The sequence below is a fragment of the Oryzias latipes genome, chromosome 2, assembly GCF_053564925.1.
Source record: "Oryzias latipes strain Hd-rR chromosome 2, Olatipes_Hd-rR_3.1".
NCBI lineage: Eukaryota > Metazoa > Chordata > Actinopteri > Beloniformes > Adrianichthyidae > Oryzias > Oryzias latipes.
Window position 1 is genome coordinate 22140561 of NC_136238.1, and position 19895 is coordinate 22160455.

At 40.6% G+C, this 19895-nt stretch overlaps 1 protein-coding gene and 1 non-coding gene across 5 annotated transcripts in view; one reads left to right on the forward strand and one right to left on the reverse strand.

The window, feature by feature from the left end:
* The window catches only part of LOC105358446 (uncharacterized), a 38336-nt gene extending 33073 nt beyond the window's left edge, over window positions 1–5263 (forward strand). For all 4 annotated transcript variants that reach the window (XM_023961745.2, XM_078933945.1, XM_023961758.2 and 1 more), the window contains one exon: window positions 2765–5263. The gene's annotated coding sequence lies outside the window, so the exon portion shown is untranslated. The remainder of the gene's footprint in view (window positions 1–2764) is intronic.
* Window positions 5264–16288: 11025 nt separating this feature from the next.
* On the reverse strand, window positions 16289–16361 carry trnar-ucg (transfer RNA arginine (anticodon UCG)). The gene has a single exon. It is a non-coding gene; the product is annotated as a tRNA-Arg (tRNA).
* Window positions 16362–19895: the final 3534 nt, after the last annotated feature.

A 19895-nucleotide genomic window follows, 5' to 3' on the forward strand; every position in this document is an offset into this window, starting at 1 on the left:
TTAGGGTTGGGCAATGTCCCCTAAATTGGCAGTTGACGATGTATGCAGTCAACCATCGGGATGGACGATGATATCGTCGGCGGGGTTATTTTTTGTTATTATATAAACATTATTCATTATTTTACTTTATTACTTTATTTATTCTATTTCCCAAATAATGACTCATCCGCGATGATCCAGGCTAAACTGAGGGAAGTGACTTTAAAAAAATTAAGTAAACAAAATAGAAAAGAAGTAGTCCGCTCCTGCGTTTGATTAGACCAGTAGAGCTAGCGACCGTGTCTCTAGCAGAGCAGACGGACTTACAGTTTTGTGTTTTAGGGGAAGTAAGGATGCTTTGTTACGTGTGGGAGACTTAGGACTGTGATCCGTCCCGCAGCTCTACGTGAACGAGCAACCGGAATTTAGGAGAAGCGGGTCTCCGGGTAAAAGTGTGTGTCAGGCAGAGCTCGGAGCGCTAGCTAACGCAGTGTGTAAGCTTTGAAGCAGAAAGGCCACTCACTCCTTAGAAACCGTTCAAACAATCACGTGGATTTGTGTTTCCAGTCGTGTCCAAAGGCTGATGTTATTCAGACATATTCTCGTGCAGCCAAGATGCAGATTGCAGCGTTTCACGCATGGATTTTTATGTTCATGCTAATGTTGTTAGCCCGTGTTAGCACACTGCTAATCCTGGCTTCCGGCTCAGTTTTTCAACAGAAAAAGCACTGACCACACGGATTAAAATTAAAATGATGAGCGAAAAGGCGCTTCGTAATAACCGTAACATTAATAAAAGCACGTTTAAGAGATCATCTTGTATAATACCAAGCTGACGTATCTATGTATGTAGCCGCTCGGCGGAACAACGTTTCTCTTCCGGTTTTTAAAAACACCACTGCGCATGTGCGAATGATTTATTCCGATCGAAAGTGTGACCCATGTAAATGTTTTTTATTACCTGGAAAAGTTTTTCTGGGCCCATCGACACGGTTGGATTCTAATCCGACCAATAATCCTTATCAAGATATTTTGCACATGTAACCGCGTCTTATGGTGTCTACTCGCAGCGTGGCGGGGGCGTGGCATCACGATGGTGTATCTCCATCGTGATGTCAGTCACCCATCACGATGGACGATGGTATTGTCCATCGGCACAACCATACCTTTGATGTTGGAAAAGATGAGAGAACTAGTACCAGAGTCACAGACACCCCCATACTCAGATGTTATGTGATCCCGGATGATGGTACAGCCACAACTGGTAATTCCAAATTGTCGCACAAGTGTGGATGTGAGTGTGTGTGTTGTGTGGTTTTACGACAAACTGACAACTTGTCCAGGGCGTACTCTGCCTCCAACAGTAGTTGCAAAGGTGGGACCAAGTCATTGTTTTGCAAGTCACGAGTAAGTCTCAGGTTTTTGTCCTCAAGTCCATAGTCAAATCCTAAGTCAAAGGAGCCAAGACTAACCAGTCTCAAGTCACCTCAGAGTCCTGCTATTGAATGTTCCAAGTACTTTCGAGTACTTATAATAACAAAGAAATATAATTTACTCAGACCATGTGTGCTTTTAAAAATATTGATTTATCAAATTTTCTCAAGCATAATTAGTACATTGCCTCTGAGTTTGTGCATCCCCACTTCCAAAATCCAGAAAGATTTTCTGTAGCAAGAACCCAGTTTAAAATGTTTGATATTGTGGTAACCCGGAGATGGAATGTAACCAGGGTAAAGTCTGGATATTATATCCCTTAACAATAGACCAGAGTTTCTGGCTGATGAGGCACTGATTCTTTCAAACTCAGATTTACAAACATATGAACCCAATGTATTTTCCAACTATTGATTTACAGCATTTACAGCGTTTACATTGTTTTTAAAAATATGGCAGATACATAGTTGACCAAAGCAGAATATAAAATGTATAGTGATTCAGTTTGACGTCAAAAATACCAAAGTGGATGCTCCAGACAGACTTGAACATAGACAAAGCAACACGGATATAGGGTAAGATAACTTATCAAAATCATCTAAAATGAAAAATATCTAAAATAATACTATGAGCACAACTTTGCAAAAAAAAAAGTAAAACATTTAGTTTTAAGTCAAACATTTCTGTTGTGAATAAGATTTGTAAATTTTTAGAAAAAAAGACTTTTACTGGCCTTGATTTTAAAATGTCCTCTGTTAACTTGCTGTCAAAAATACTTCACAAGGGGTGCTTTCTTGCCTCCTCTCTCTTTGTCTGAGGTGGGGGGTGTGGTACCTGGAGGGTCAGCGCTCCGGGGGATTGGATTCCTGGTTTGAGGAGACCTGTGCCTAATGAGGGAGGGGGCTGGAGGACGGCTGTTTCACCACTGGGGGGCAGTCTTCTAGCTGTTCCCGACTTACCCTCTTCCTCATACAATCACTTATTAGGGTGATTGGGGGGCTACTTGGCAGTGGTCCCCTTCCATGGTTGCCCGATGGAAACCGGCCCCTCCCCTCTCGGTTTTAATTGCACCTTAGATATAGAGCTGTGGCGTGGGCGGGGGGTACTTAAACATCACTGCCAGCAAGCAGATGTCCTCTCGGCACCGTAACCGCCAATTTTCACTGCATTTTACTAGATTCAGAACCCCTGTTGTAAAAGTAAAATATGTCCAACATAAGAGGCCTTCACCTCTCATCTGTTTGCTCAGCTGTTGGACAGGACAAGTACGAATATATATATATATATATATCTATATATATTTTGCAAAAAAAATATAAAATGGCTCATGCTTTTGTTTGTGTCCCTGCAGTCCTTCCCCAGCATTGGGTGGTAGAAGAGGAAGATCTCTGGAACCAGCAGAGGAACTACAGAGTGGAACAGAGTGATCTAAAACCTACACAGGTTAAAGAGGAGCTGGAGGACCTAGAACCTCCACAGGTTAAAGAGGAGCAGGAGGAACCAGAACATCCACAGATTAAAGAGGAAACAGATGAGCTTTGCATCAGTCGGGATGAAGAGAAGCTTGATTATAAGCAGGAGACTGATACCTTGATGGAGATTCCTACTTATGAGGAAGATGAGAACAGTGAAGCAGATCAAAGCAATCAGCAGAGCTTTAATGTAACTGATAGTCAGGATGAAGAAGAAAACCAACATCAAGAATCAACATCAACTACAGATGAAGAGACAGACCCACAGAACAGAGATCAGAGGAAGAGAAGAGACAGAAGTCATGTCCAAAATGTGGACAGTTGTCACATGTTAGAAAATCAGTGTCACTCTAATGTTGGAAAAAACTTCAAGAAGGCAACCTTGATTAAGAAACACAAACTATCTCCAAACACAAAGAGACTATCCTCTGTAAAGACAGGCCAGACCTCAAGAATTGTTAATAAATTCTTTGTCTACACAAAAAATGAGTTTGGTGACAGACTTTACAGAATGCGAAGGAAAGGTTTTGGTTACTCGTCTAAGTTTAGCACACACATGAGAGCTCATAAAGGAGAGAGGCCTTTTTCATGTATAGAATGTGATAAAAGATTTAATAGTGTATCTCATCTCAAAGCACACGTGAGAACTCACACAGGAGAAAAGCCTTTTTCGTGTAAAGAATGTGATAAAAGTTATAGGCAACCATCTAGTCTAAAAACACACATGATAACTCATACAGGAGAAAAGCCTTTTTCGTGTAAGGAATGTGGAAAAGGTTTTATTAAAATATTTAACCTAAAAGCACACATAAGAACTCACACAGGAGAGAAGCCTTTTTCGTGTAAAGAATGTAATAGACCTTTTAGTCAAAAATCTAGTCTCAAAAAACACATGAGAACTCATTCAGAAGAAAAGCGTTTTTCATGTGAAAAATGCAATAAAAGTTTAAGGGATGTGTACAGTCTCAAAGCACACATTAAAACTCATACAGGAGAGAAGCCCTTTTCATGTAAAGAATGTGGTCAAACTTTTAGCCGTGGATCTAGTCTCAAAACACACAAGCGAATTCACACTGGGGAGAAGCCTTTTTTGTGTGGGGAATGTGATAAAAGTTTTAGTCGTGCATTTAATCTTAAAAGACACATGAAAGTTCACATGGGGGAGAAGCCTTTTTCTACACAAACTTTGTAAAAAGGAAAAAGTGAAAAATTGCAACTTAAAAAAGAAAAACCAGCAGAGGTCTTGTGAAGAAAAGACGAGAAAGGTTCAAATAGAAAGAATAAAATATTGTGAAAACATTCATTCCTTTTTTAAACAAGAGGCTTGACATTTACACACCAGTACAATAATATTTAATCTCTTTTTGTTATTTTATTTAACTGGTAAAAAAAATGCATAAATACAATGTTTAAAACTCTGGCTAATTAACTCTAAACTGGTCTCTCAGTCTCAGTAGACCAAAATAAATTCAAAAGCACTGCACGCTGTTCTCTGCTGAAAAGCTGTGTGGAGATTCTTATTTAGTTTTTTTAAGCAGGACTTGGATAATTTCCAAAGATACCTGACGGGGGTTTAAAGACCAGGATGTTACTGTGTTTACTCAACCAACCAAGTATCCTTTCCTGAAGCCAATAAAAGTGTGGTGTGAAGAGGAAGATGAGACACCAGACTTAGTAATGACGATGACCTGATGTCGGCTGTCAAAGCAGCCTGAGCTATAATGTGTGCTGAAAAATTCCATTGTTGATTCTTCTGATATGATATTCTAAACTTCTAAGACAATTTTAGGTTTTCATCATCTAAAAGAAACTATGATCACATTGCTCAGAATAAAGGATTTTGTAATGATTTTATACATCATGAGTTTCACTTATATAATTGACAAAAACATTTAACTTGTTTATGAAATTTAGTCTTTTAGAAATACCTATGAATAGAAATTTGCTGTTTTGAATTATGACAAGATTTGATTTTTAAAGACATTTTGTTGGTTAATTATTAGTAGTAGATTTTTGTACTTTATGAGACAATGTTGTCTAAGTCTTTTTGTAACCATGAGAACACTAGAATTATTTTTTACACATCTCTAATTCTAACACTTTCTATGTGATTCATGAACATTTCAATATTGTTTTGAAGGATAAGATAATTATTTTTTTATGTTTTGTTGAGTCATGTTAGCAAATAACTGTTTTGTGAAGAAAAGATTTAGTAAAAATGTATTACGAAGAGGTGGATAAAGAACCAGACTGGTGTTTCTGTCTGATGTTCTTGGGATTCATGTTTTCTAGTAGACATTAGAACTGTTTATCTGTTCTTTTTAGCTTTAGTTATGTCCCAATCTTTATTGTGCAGAATAAAGTGGACGTGAACATCAGTGAGAAGTGTGGAGTCTTTCCCACAGTGTGGGTTTCTGCTGTTTGTTGGTTCTCTGCAGGTTCCAAAGCTGGACTCCTTAAGTCCAGTTCTGACTGCTCAACTCAGGACTGAGATCACAGAGCTCCATCCATCATTTGATTGGTTCATCAGTATTACTGACTCTGTCTTTCTTAAATCTGCCTGTTTCAGATCACCAAACACAATTTTCCGTAGCAGACCAAATGAAGTTAATTAAGTCCCCATTTTTCTATGAGACAGATGTCACCATGTTGGAGCCAGATGACATCGGTAAACAGTGATTGCTCTGAGTCGATCTCAGTCAACTTTTCTCTGGTAACTACTGCCACCAAACAGGAGTAAGTTTGTTGGAAGTCCATACTCCTTCCACTAAAGAGAGACTTAGGGGAATCTGTCAAACCAACATCTTGCACATTTGGGGGCCCACAGACACCACATGCTTTATTGAGGCATCTTATTGGACAGTTTATAACTTGAATACCTTGTGATAAAGAAATATCTTGAATAAAAAAATAGGATTTGCCAGAAGATGTAGGTAAACAAGACGGTATCTGAGCCAGAATGGTTCTTTTGACAAATAACTGAGTAACAGTTGTTTATTTTTCAGTAGAAATACTGGTATATGTGATTTTTGGCTTTGGGAGCAAGTGGCTATTTCCTGTTCTATTACTCAGTCCAGTTACCTGATAGTCACTGGGACGACCATATGAGGCCAACAAAAAAAACACTTACCATCTCACTGAACAAGGCCATTGGCCAGGAGGAGAGGATAAGCAGAGGGTAGGAGAACATACATTTAACCCTTGTGCTATCTCAGATGACCCCACCCTTACTTTGACATGTTCTCCCTAATATGACAAAGGTGGAAAGATTTCATGTAATCCATGGACACCAGCGAAGATCACAAATCATTGAAGAAAAAAGGTTCCGAGCACTGTCTAGTGGGTCTAGATGACCCAACCCAACATTAAAGTGCCTAGGATAGCACAAGGGTTAATGTCTCACTAGCTGTCACTCACCTGAGTGTGACATTTTTTTTTCTCTACATTTGTCCCATCCCCTGGGGGAGCGATGAGCTGCACACATCTGGACTCGGGAACCATTTGGTGGTTTAACCCAATGAGTTAAATGGCTAGAGACACTACGCTAGTCTGTTACCACTGTTCAAGATAAGTCAAGAGCGACACCATATTGAAAAGATCTGTAAACAATTAGACTAGGCTTAGCAGATACAGTAAAATGATCATAAAATGCTTAATTTTGGTCCTTTTTTTAAAAAAGAGAAGTAATCTAATCATCACAAAAACAAGACCAAGGTCATGGTATTGATTCTTTTGTACAGACTGCAACAGTTAGTATAGAATTTTTCTATAAATAAATACGTCATTATATAGGAAACACAATGCATACCTGAGACATGGTTGTTATTGAATTCAAATCTGCACATAGACCAAGATTTGCAAAGACTGTTAGACTCATTGGTCCATGTTTCAAGATGGGTCGACCTGTTGTATGTGGCCCAGTCCCTGCTTGGGGTGGTGTTGCACGGACAAAGTGCACTGGGAACATGGGAATGGGAAATGTCTGCGGCAGAGGGCAGGCAAAGGCTGGACAGGGGGTCCCACAAGTGAATTCCACCCAGCTTCTATCAAAAGGATTCTGGGACCGCCGTGACCCCGGGCAGGTTTCGCCCAACACCCAGTAAACCTGAAGAGGAGCGGTCATCTTCTGACCCTTCAGCGTGATCTGTTAACTCGTGGAATTCCTCCATTTTGAATCAGTGCATCAACATAGAATCCCTTTTCTCCAAAATCCAGAGCAAATGGAGGCATAAAAACATTTGACAATGAAGGTTTTTACAAATAATGAGCTTATCAGACAAAAAATGATTGAATTTCACCAAAGAAAAGTCATTTTTTAACTCCAGAGACTCACACAGTGAGACACCTGCTGGCTGTTCATTGTAACAACATCTGCACCTTCTAGAAACGTCTTTGTTTCTGTTTTCATCCTTTCAAACAGTTTGTTTTCTTCACATGAAGCCTAAAGAAATGTCCTCAGAATGATGGAAACAGTTTTTCTGCAGCTTGAAGCTGTTCTGGAAGATTTTCTTCTTTAGTGCAGAGAAATCTCTCATTTGATGAGACGGAGGAACTGCAGCAACGTTTTCTTGAAAACCTCCACATTTTACTGAAACCATGTTGGAACTTTGTCCATGAGGTCACATGGTCTGGAAGAAGCCACAGTTCCAGCTGACAGAAGTCTGGTTCTGATCCATCAGATCTCACTACCAACAGAACCAAACCTTCACGTGTTGCAGCAACAGTTTCCATGTTTGGGAGGATCTTCTGAAGAACAGCTCAGTTCCAGATCACATCATGATGTTTGATGTTTTCTTCATTCCAGGAAATCATCTGTGTCTGTGCTGAGTCAGCACTTTCAGTTATTTTCCTTTAAATTTAGATCCATTATTTAAAATCAAGTTTTTATTGATAAATATTATCTACTCTGAGAACTTTGCAGCTTTTCTCAACCAACCGTTCTATTCTTGAATGTGCAGAAGATCAAAGGCCCTTATGCTCTGACCTTCAACGTTCCAGACAGCAGGAGATGAACTAAACCCAGCAGCAGATTAAAAATGTTGGCCTCAAATCAAAACAAAAGAAAGATGGATGGAAAAGGGGATGGAGCCCCAGTGTTGAAGACGTCAGCTGGAGAAGCTTTGATGCTCTTTCATGTTTGGTGTGGCAGTGCTGCTCCTTACAGCAAACTAAGCCATCTGCAGCCTCTGTGAGCTCCAAGAGGCTTTAGGTGAAGGAGGTTCTACAGAAGAGCATCAGCAGCATGGGAATGTGGGATGTTTGAATTGAGTGTTGGAAACTATTCTTTAAAAAGTCATCTTGTACTAAATACAAAACTTATATTGTTCAGTTTTCTAATGGTAAATGCAGGGATCCCATTTGGGTCAGAAAACCTTTTCTGGTGAATTCTTTTTTTTAAATATAGTTTTTTTTTACTTGTTCTGTCCAACAACTGAGCAAACAGATGAGAGCTGAAGGCCTTTAGTGTTGGACAGATTTTACTATTACAAAGAGAAGTGATGAATCTTCAGATAACCAGGTTGTAAAATTCTGACACTAAGATAAGCAGAAGACATCTGTCCATCGATACACTGTGGGTTGGGAGGAGGGATAAAGCAGACAGGGAGCAGTGTCCAAGTGGGGGTGGAGATACATGCATGGTGCTGGAGTGAACTGTGTCATCGTAAGGGAACCAGATCCTCCCTAGCCTGACCAGCCAGACCAGGAGAGGGGAGGAGACCCACGCAGCCTGAGCTGCAGGAGGGGGGGTTACAACCAATTGCTCTAATCAAAACATTATTCGAGGTATTTCTACTTCTGTGGGCTGATTTTCAAAATAAGACAATCCCTGCGGTAGGAACAGGCTCTGCTTTTTAAACATATAACTTCCAACCCTGAACCTCAGCCTGGACCACAGGCACAATTTAACCTGACCCACCACAGCAGACTACAGGCATCCTGAAAGCAAGATTTCAGTGCCTACGTGGGCTCAAAACATTATTGCATACCAGAGAGGGCATGTGTAATCATATATGGATGTGCTGTACTTATCACCACCATAACAGGTGAGAGGGCTCCCCCCGCCTCTTGGAGAAAATGGACCAGTGGACGCCCCATTGGACCCTGCTGGCCAAAGAGATGGCAGGGTGGTACGGGACATGATAGCCTACATTACATTACATCCAATAAAAACACGACTTAAAGTCTGATAGTTCTCCATTTCTTTATTTGCTGTAATAAAAAGAATGACTATTGCTTAATAGTGTGTTCAACAAACAGATTAAATTTTCACATACTGTGTCTCACCTTCAGCTGATGCTCTAGCAATTCAATTTTAAGGTCACATTTCCCAATTTGCCTCCTAAGATGGAACTTATATAAAGCTCTTTGGCAGGCAACCACAAAGACAAAGTACTTTCACATGATTGGTATTTGATGTTTGCAATACAAACCAAATATCAACATGAGATAATTTATCTGCAGAAATGTTCTTACAGTGCCAAGATTCAAGGTGGAGCTACACTGACCCTCATCTGCATTAACATCCCCAGCAATACTCTGAAATTGCAATGACAATATGCATCTAAATTTCAAATTTAAAAAAGTGAGGAACCATCATATACCTCAATAGGTCTAGCTCTGTCGATTTCTGTCACTGCAGATGTGGTCTCTTCATCCTACACTCTACATCCTGCAGTGAAATTATGTTAAGATGCTTGATCCACGAAACTAATGATCATTGAATGATCTAATGATCTGAAGACATGAATCACTTAAAATTATAACAGTGTGGTGATGCAGGAGGCTCCAGCAACGCGCACTGACCATCAGCATCTGCATTACAAAAACCCAGTCAGATACTCAATACCTAATACAGGAAAATCAGTATACATCATCATATGCAGTAACATTGAATAAAATACACAACAGAAATGCATGACGTTGAAGTAATGACTGGAATATGCTCACTAAATGTCTTTGTTAAATGGTGAGTGTTGATTTTATTTATTCAAGACTAATGCATAGATAGATAGATAGATAGATAGATAGATAGATAGATAGATAGATAGATAGATAGATAGATAGATAGATAGATAGATAGATAGATAGATAGATAGATAGATAGATAGATAGATAGATAGATAGATAGATAGATAGATAGATAGATAGATAGATAGATAGATAGATAGATAGATAGATAGATAGATAGATAGATAGATAGATAGATAGATAGATAGATAGATAGATAGACAAATAACTTTATTAATCCCACAATGGGGAAATTTCATTTATTTGTGGCAGCAAAAACGACATTCAGAAATAATCTATATAATAATATTACATCAAAAAAGGACATAAAAAATGACATTCATATTAAGTTATTAAAAATATTACTAAAATTATTATGAAAAATTATAATCAAAAATGAGATTCTTATTAAATAAAGAAATAAATATTAAATACAGCTGCAAAAGTGTAAAAAACATGCGGTCAAAAAATGTAAATTGTAAAAATAAACTTTTTTTTTTCAAAATACAGTACAATACAATACAATAAATCATCAATACATCATGACTTATCATTGAAATACCTACATTTAACTAAGCCACTTGGGTTTGTAGCATGGTCTGATGAACTGCCCCCTGGAATCCCATCAATGACAGGCCGCTCTTTATTACAGGATACTGCCAGCTCCTCAGCCGTGATGAGGGAAGGTGGAGGTGGACCCTCGTCCTTTTTTAAAGGGCCTCAGCCTTTTTGCTATCGGCTACATATCCAACCACAATACATGGAATATTGAATTAAATGACAGTTCAGAAGTTGTTATCTTGATATGAAAACATTACCTTGTTGGAGAGTGTTTTTATGTTTCATCTTTACTTGGGTCAGAGTCCTCGTTTTAGATGCATTACACCTGATAAAAGAGGAACTACACACACACACACACACACACACATTTCATCTCCCCACAAGCAGAGAATACGATAATACTAACACCTTCACTCAGTTATTTTTTTGCCAAGCAGACAGAGTCTCTTTTGCTGATTCAGTCATGTTGCTTTTTTTTTTAAACAATGGGCTTAAATTCTTCATAGGCCATCATTAAGATCTCTATCCCAGTCTTATTGAAGTACAGCGCTCTCTTTTTTTCCGTGTGTTCCCATGCTGACTCTGGAAATCTGCGATCCATTGAGAATGTCTTTATGTACTTGACGTGCACATGCGTTAACCCAGGGTTACCAAGTCGAGCGCAATTACGCCAACTCATATCCGGTCTTCTGGAACCGACATACCCAGAGTAAGCAAGTTCAGGCGGATTTCAACATGCTTCCTGGAATACCCCCATGAGATCTTCATGTTCCTGTGGTCATCACAGGAGCATGAAGACAGCATGAAGACAACTTTCATGGTAACTAGGTAGACAAGGAATGAGCCAATATGGACCAGAACAAGAGGAAGGCAGAGACTATAAAACAGGAAACAGAACCCAAATCATGACAGAACAAAACAGAAACAACAACTAAGGCATAAAACCCAAACAATGACATGGAGGATCTGGGGCCTGTTTCAGAAAGGAGGTTCAACCATCTCTGAGGTTGAACTTGAACTCTGAGTTGGTCAATCGGGAGATTAACAACTCTGAGTTTTCTGTTTCAGAGAAGCTGATCCGAGTTAGATCAATCAACTCTGAGTGGACTGATTCGGAGGTGAGCGTGCGCACCGCGTCTATAAGAAGCCATTATCAATGGAGCTCAGATATCACGAGTCACCATGGCAACCGTGAAAAAAAGAGGTCTGCATATTTTTCGCCAGCTGAACTTGACGTGCTGCTGCAGAGTTACAGTGAATATGAGCACATATTCCAGAAGAAAAGCAACATCATCTGCATCTGCAAAACAGAGACAGTTAGCGTGGGAAAACATAGCTGCTCAAGTTAATGCCTAAGTTTGCATTTAAATCATTGTTATAAAATATTCACTGTAATAACTTTTTAAATAGCGTAAGGTGTGAAATAAAAAATGGCTATATTTAGGTGTACTTTTGAAGTGTCATTCCTGGTGTAATTGCATGAAATGCTGCACAGTGTACAGAACCAATCTGGGGGAAAAATGCATTTAACGTCGGTAATGTTTAGAGGACTTTTTTGTTAACCTCCCCCTCTTGCAAACGTTGGTCAGTTTGTTATTAATACATGCAATTATGTTTTTAAAAGTGAACTTTTGTCTACTGTTGAACCTTTCGCTGCGCGAAGACTTCTTCTTTCTTTTCTCTCGTCTTTCCGACCGTGGTCAGAAGCGAAGGGGAGATTTCCTTCAGGGCCGAAGGGAATTCTCCTTCGGGGTTCACTTCCCGTTCGAAACCCTCAACCTCCAGAGCGGATTAAGAATGACTCCAAAACGGTTATTCTGGGAATGACACCTTCTCTTTATTTAACTAAATGCTCCGTCCTCCTAACACACAATATATACCACGCACACACCTCCGCTCCGTACCCCCCCCCCATCTGCACCTGCACTCGCCCCTCCCCTTCTCTCTCGTGGCTCGCACCCCGCTCAGCACACACACACACACACACGCTGCAACACTACCCTTGTATTGATCAAGTGGTATAGGTTTATATGGGATTAAGAAAGTAAGCAGTACTAGCAAATTGTGTTTCCAAAAAGTAATAGTTACATTAATCTAATTCAATGTCCCTGATTTCATTTTCATGTAGATGCAATCCTGCAGGAATTAAAAGAACATGGCAGCAGCTAAAAATGAAGTATAAAAACATAATTCAATCAGGTCAAATGTGAGCATGTCATGGATGTAGGCTTTGTTGACAATATTTGACATATGAAACATCTACATAGCAATACATATCTAATGTTGTTTTCATTGTATATATGTAATTGACTGCAACGAAAAACGGTAACGCTCAAACAAAAACGTATGGGGAAATGACAAAAAATCGAGTCTAGGTCTCAAAATCCTCGCACGACGTAAATGTAATTCTCTATGACTTAATGCAGCCTCCTCATCTATTGGGTCCTCCAAAAAAGGACAAGCCATTCTTGTCACTTGGACCGTCTCTGTGTGACGGACATTTGGGCAATGAAGGTTAAAGCGAAAAATACCGCTTCGTCTTTAAAAAGGGGAGGGGACCGGCAGAAACCTTGAGTTTAGAGAATAAAACCTGCTCCCGACCAGGTTAGGTTCACAGCATAAGTAACCATGGACACTGACTCCGAGTATAAGTTATCTCTCTTTCAGAAACGGGTTTGACTTACTCTGCTTTCTCTGGTTTAACAAACCTCCCATTCTGAAACGGAAAACCCAGGGTTTCCCTGATTTCAGGGTTAACACACTCAGAGTTTACACTTAACCTCCTTTCTGAAACAGGCCCCTGAAATGTCCAGCAATGAGTTCCAGTGAATCATCAACTCTTCTTCGTGGTCTCTACACATCAATACCTTCAGGCTCCACATACCAGTGCCCTCTTCTTATCAATTCTAACATTACAGTCTCCACCTTTCTTCTTTATCCAGTGAGTCGATATTTGCTCATTTTAAAACTAAGTTATCCCTTGTGCTATCCTATGACCCCACCCTTACATTGATGTGTTATTTTTTCTATGACAAAGGTGGATAAAGGTGGAAAGATTTCATGTAATCCATGGACACCAGTGAAGATCACAAATCATTGAAGAAAAAAGGTTCAGCGCACTGTCTAGTGGGTCTAGATCAGTGTTTTTCAACCAGTGTGCCGCGGCACACTAGTGTGCCGTGGGAGATTGCCCTCATTAACTGATCTAAAAACATTTCCCATCTCCAGGATTTCAGCTCTGTGTTCATCCAAACAGGCCCTGATAAAACACTGAGGAGTTAGGAATATAAAAGATCGTAAAATACTTTTTCTTTGCGTTTATTTTATTTTATTAAAGACATTTTGATAAGAATGACCGTACCGCGATTCAGCTGCAGCTCCGGCTGTATTTGGGAAAAGTCCCGTCCCTTTGACTGTCTCCACCAATCATTCTTGAAGGCTTAATCACATGTCATCAGTCTGACCAATCAGAAGTGGTTAAAGTCTTCACTTCCTTGTCCCGATTTAGCTCGTAAAGTCGCTCAGTTCTAACAAAAATACCAGCTAAAGCTCGTCTTTAGCGCTGTAGCTTTCCACAGAATCCGGTATCAGACCGTGGAACAAGTGAACAAAACCATGAAGCTCCGAAAACCGATCTCCGGCCGTTTTATGCACTACATCTCCCATGATGCATTGGGTTGTGAGAGTGACAGGGCACAAGGAGATCTGTCGTTAAACGTCTTGAAACCAACGAACACACATCAAACTATTTTTAAATCTTCTAACTTAACTTTTATTGAATCTTTTAGAAAAAAACAGCTGCAGTTTCCAGCTTTTTCTGCAACAATTATCTCAAAAATGCATGTGAGATTGTGGAGGGGCTGTAGATCAATACAGAATATGAGTTTCTCCTTCTTTTTTTAAATTTTTGGATGCTGGTGTGCCGCGGGATTTTTTTTAAGGTTAAAGTGTGCCGTGGCTCAGAAAAGGTTGAAAAACACTGGTCTAGATGACCCAACTCCCAATGTTAAAGTGCCTAGGATAGCACAAGGGTTACTTCAGCTCAGGTACAGCTGTCCCTCAATATCTTTCCTGTTCCACCCACAAGAAAAACATGCTGATAGCTTTTTGGACTTTGTCTTTTTTAATTTTTTTAATTAGACTCCAACACAGAGTCACCATGGAAACGACGTATGAAGATTATATGCTCATCAAAGAAGTAATATGGCTGCATCAGCAAAAGAAAGAGTTTCTTCTTGGAGAAATAGAACAGACAAACTAAACGCACAAGTTTCTGATCGTATTTCCATTTTCCTTGTGACGCATATATATATATATATATATATATATATATATATATATATATATATATATATATATATATATATATATATATATATATAACTTATCCAATTTTGCCAACTTAAATGAATTACTTCTATTGGTAACAAGTAATTGAGTTAAATGTATTCAACCTAATTTCTTACGTCTATAAAACTCAATAATAGTTTATACAACTCAAATTTACATATTTATCTAACTAAATGTCATGTTACTCCAATTCAATTAATATTTTTCCATCGTAATTAATAATAATTCTTGAACTCTCATGTGTCTAAGTTTGAGCCGGCAGATGTTCTCATTTTTATAAAAATAAAAAAATTATATGCTATGCTCACTTTGTATACAACTGGTTACGAAATTCCCATCACTGGCATTATACCACATCCTTGTAGGGGTGCTATATAAACTCATCATCCTCTCCCTTCCTCTCACTTATGGTTCAGAAACTTAAGCATACTAGGACAAAATACCTCAACAAAACACGGCAAAACACAGTAAAACAGCTAAACAGCTAAACACATTTGGTCAAAAACCCACACTTAAACAAAAATCCGTCCAGACAGGCAAAGGGAATGGTATCCCACAATCCCTTGCGGTGCCGATCTAACAGCAGCACCAAAGTTACACCTACTTAATTGAATTAATTTGAATGAAAGGAAAATAACTGTCTGATAACGTGTGTGTTATTTTTAAACTGACTTAACAAAACAAAATGATTTATCTTAACTGGAGCAAATAATTAAGTTAGATAAAAGTAAAAAAGTTTATCTTTCCAACATCCATAAGTGGTCTTATCACCCTCTCATGGTGGAAAAAGTATTATCTGAGCTTCTTCAGCGACTAAATCATCTTCAAATAGACACGCCATGCTGCTTCACCTCTCTCAAAACAAACTAACCTTCAACTAAACCTGCTCCAGACCAGGTTATGTTCAGAGCATGAGTTGCTACGGCAACTTGACCTACCCTGAAAAATGCATCCATTTCTGGAACCGTAAGCTGAGGTTATCAACTCCCTTAGCCTCAAACTTACCATTGCAGCTAGCATAACCTGCTTTCTGGAATACCCCCCTGATCTTCAGCTGATGTTTCAAAGAAAGTTTAAAGCAGCTCCTTCTGATGGGTTCAGGATCTTCCACAACTCCAGACCCTCTGAGCTTCACAAAGTTTTAGACCTGAAGACTGCAGACTGTGGCCAGAAGAAGAGAAATAAAGAAACTCAAACATTTGCAGAAAACAGAGGATGTCAAATGTTAGGTTTAGGTTCTGTAGGAAATTCCAGCCTCCTGCTGGTCATTCCTTGGAACTGCATTTGCCTCCTTCAGAAACCTGTTTGTGTTTTTATCTGTTGAAACAGATTTTTCTTCTCATGATCTGAATTCCAGAGAAATGGAACCATGATGCTGAGATTGACATTTTAGTAGAAAATAAAGGTTTCCTGACCTGGATTAAGAAGTGAACCAAAGAACCAAACCAGAACAGACTGTTTTCTTCTTCCAGAAGTTCTGGATCTGACCACGAAGGGACTTGAACCCTCAATCTTCTGATCCGAAGTCAGACGCCTTGTCCATTAGGCCACATGGTCAGTGATGATGTCATAGTCCAGCTGCAGGTGGACGACAGCATCATCCAGTTGAAGAAGAGGAGGAGCTTCAGCTGCCTCAAAGAGGAAGGTGGAGGAGGTGAGAGGCTGCACTGGAGCTTTGGACCAAACCCTGTGATGGACTCACAACATCTCCAGGCTGTTTCCAGCATCACTGTTTCATCTGAAGAAGCTCCAGGCTGAAAGCTGCAGCAGCTGCAAACATCTGGGGGCCTCATTTATAAACGTTGCGTACGCACAAAAGAAGGCGTACGCCACTCTCTACGCAATAGTTGAGATTTATAAAAAGCAAACTTGACGGGAAAATGTGCGGTCCTCCACGCAAGCTCTGACCCAGGCGTACGCACAAAAACGGGTGAAATGAGAAACGGCGACACCGTCGGCAGATGGAAGAAACACGTGAAAGTGACAGTGTGTGCCAAATCGTGCCGGCATGTGCTGTGCTACACAATGTGGCACAGCTTAAAAACGTGCCCCTACCCCCTGGCGCCGATTGCTGTGTTGGCCCCGACCCTGAACCCCATCCCCACGCATTTGAGCCAAATGCTGCTGCTGCTGTGCGCCAGCGTTTGGAAGTGATGCGTCGCTTGTAAAGAACAACAAGAGGTGTGGAAAATATTATTTATTTAAGAATTCCCTCATCGTGCAGTTTATTTCAGTCAGGGCAGTCTTGATTTCGCCCAACTCCTTGGCCTCCTCTCTGATTGAACTACTGACTTTCCTCTGCATTTCAAGGACTGCATCGGTGAGGACACGCCCACTGCTGGAGGGTTGAGAGCCGCGTGCCGTGGAGACGCTGGATCCAGACGGCTGCTCAGCTGCAGCATCGTAACCACTGGCCCCGCTGGAACACCCAGCAACTAAAATAAAATTGTTCTATATTAATAATCTGTAATTGTGTAGCCTGCATACATGTGACTTGACTGCATTCATTTTAATTATTTCTGTTACCTGTGTCACCCGGTGCATCTGGCGCGTCGGCGTCCCCTCCGCCTCAGTCACCGAGTGACGGAGGAGGAGAGGAACGCCGATGAGGGGGACTTAATAGGGATTCCCCAATAATAGCCGCCAGTCTCTCATCAAGAGGGGTCAGCTCCGGTGTCCCCCCCCCCCCCCCCCCCGCCCGTGGCGGACACACTCTGCCGATGCAGCGCTAGATGTTTTTTTGCCTCGACTTTGAAGTCCGATCATTTCTTTGATTTCTTTTTTATTTCAGCCATGGTCCTAGGTTGTGAGGCTACAGCATTTACGGCGTCTGCCACCGTTTGCCGCTCGCGTGCCTTTTTGGCATTAGTAATGCCCACACTGTGCCCTCCAAACAACACTTTTCTCCTCTTTTCCACCTCGCCAACGATAACTTCTACTTCACATTGAATGAAGTTACGTTTTTTTGATTTCCCCTCTGTGTTTGTCATGATTTAGCAAGCCATGAATATTAATTTGTGGGCGTTTCACGGACTATTTATGGGCAACTATGGACGTGTCATGACGCCGCAAAAGCTGCGCTGCATTTAGAATTGGTTGTGATTTATTAAGGGAAAGATGCGTATGATGTGCGTGCGCACGGTTTTATAAATCCGAATATTTCTGTGCGTACGCACGTCCTATGTTTCATCCGTACGCCACTTCCGACGCAAATCCTACGCAAAGTTTTATAAATGAGGCCCCTGGACTTCCTGCTGCAGCTGCTGTCTGCAGACCTCCATGTGACTGTGGGAGCTGCAGCAGCTGAGGAGCTCAGCATCTCTGCAGACTCAGACGGAACTCAGAGCTTCTGAAAGGAAATGACAGAGTTGTGGAAGTTTAGTGGCTGAACTTCTTGTAGGTCCTGCTTGGTTCAGGTTGTTGCTGGTGGTGGAAAGAGCTCCTGCAGACCTCTCTGATGCTTCAGCAGGAGGCGCTGCAGTGTGGTCCTCCTCATCCTCATGAGTCCTTCTCTTCAGAGCTGCTTCTTCTCACCTTCATCCAGAAAATGGAAATGGACCGCAATGGATCTGCAGCGTCCTGTGGAGAAGCTGCTGTCACACTAATGGAAGTGGTGGTGGCAGTGGCGGTTCTACACTAACTTACTCCCTGGGCGAGAAACCCCACCAGCGCCCCCCCCCCCTCCCCCCCTGCACACTTACAAAATTTGACAACATCCTGTTGTGTTCCCTATCTTCTATTTAGCCATTTTACTCAAAAAATGCATGGATTTTCTAGACTCGTATTACAGGGGGGTCAAACTCAGTCACACAGGGGCCTAAGTTAAAAACACGCTTAAGGTTATGGGCCGAAGAAGATAAATGTTTACTGAACACACTAAACCTAAACTTTTAAACCTTTTAAACTGAACTTTTTGAACATAAATATGAATAAAAACAGGAACACAAGTTAAACCTTAAATAAGTTGTAATATTTTGTTCTCCATATAAATATATTCTGTCAAAATTATACAAATATGAACATGCTGCAGGACAAAAAGCAAAGAAAGCCTGGAAATATTAATAAGAAATTATATCAAATAATTCCATTTTTTTTGCTCTTTCATCATTTTTTAGAGAATTTTTTTTTAGAGCTGGACTCCTGCTTCATTTTTAGCAATAATTTCTTAATGTGTGACGTCCTGTGTGTGTCTTTGTGAAACATATCAGAGGGATTAGATCTAAAAAATAAAACTTATTGTGATTAATATGTTTAGGTCTTATAAAACATTAAAGACTAAATCTTAGAACTCATCAGTGGGATTACTCCGAAAATATTTGGCATTTCCCTAAATTTGTGCAACACCAACAGCAGAAATCCTCCAAAAAAACTCAATCCTAAAAAAATGGTCTGATCTCATTCCCCCTCCCCCTCCCCTTCCCTTCCCTCTGACACACGCGGCTCCGTCTCTATGACGGGAGGCGCAGCTGCGGCCCAGAGTTGATTGTCAGATAGAAAAAGACTCCCAATCACCTGTTAGTGTGATTCAGCCAGCCACTGGCGAGTTGCGCTCCCCTCTCGAGTTTTTTGACTTATGTTCCAAAGACTACCGCAAAGAGGTGTGGTCGAAAGCGTCTTGTAGCAGAGGGCGGTGGTCACGTGCGCATCGGGTCTGCTGTGTCGGAGCAAAGAATTGTGGGAAATAATCTCCATTGCCTGCTTTTTTCGAAATTGGGTTGAGCACGGGTGTTTGTTCTGCCTAATTCCTTTTCATGTGCCTGTTTTACGTTGTTTCACTCTGTGGTATTCTTTTTTTTTTTTTGCACCATAAGTGTGAAGAGCAAATAGGAGGAAGACATTCTTAAGAGTCTGATGCGTCAAATAAAAAGCATTAAGTGTTGGCTGCTGAAGCAATTTCAAATTAAAAGCTCCAAGCTTCCTCTTTGAATATAGTATGTAGCACATTAGGTGTAACGCCTCAGGCACGGCAAATGCCGCCCCCTATGAAGTGCCGCCCTGGGCGACCGCCCACATCGCCCATATCAAAAACCGCCACTGGGTGGTGGTTTGATTCCAGGTGAAAGCTCCTCCTCCTCCCTCACACTGAGGTTT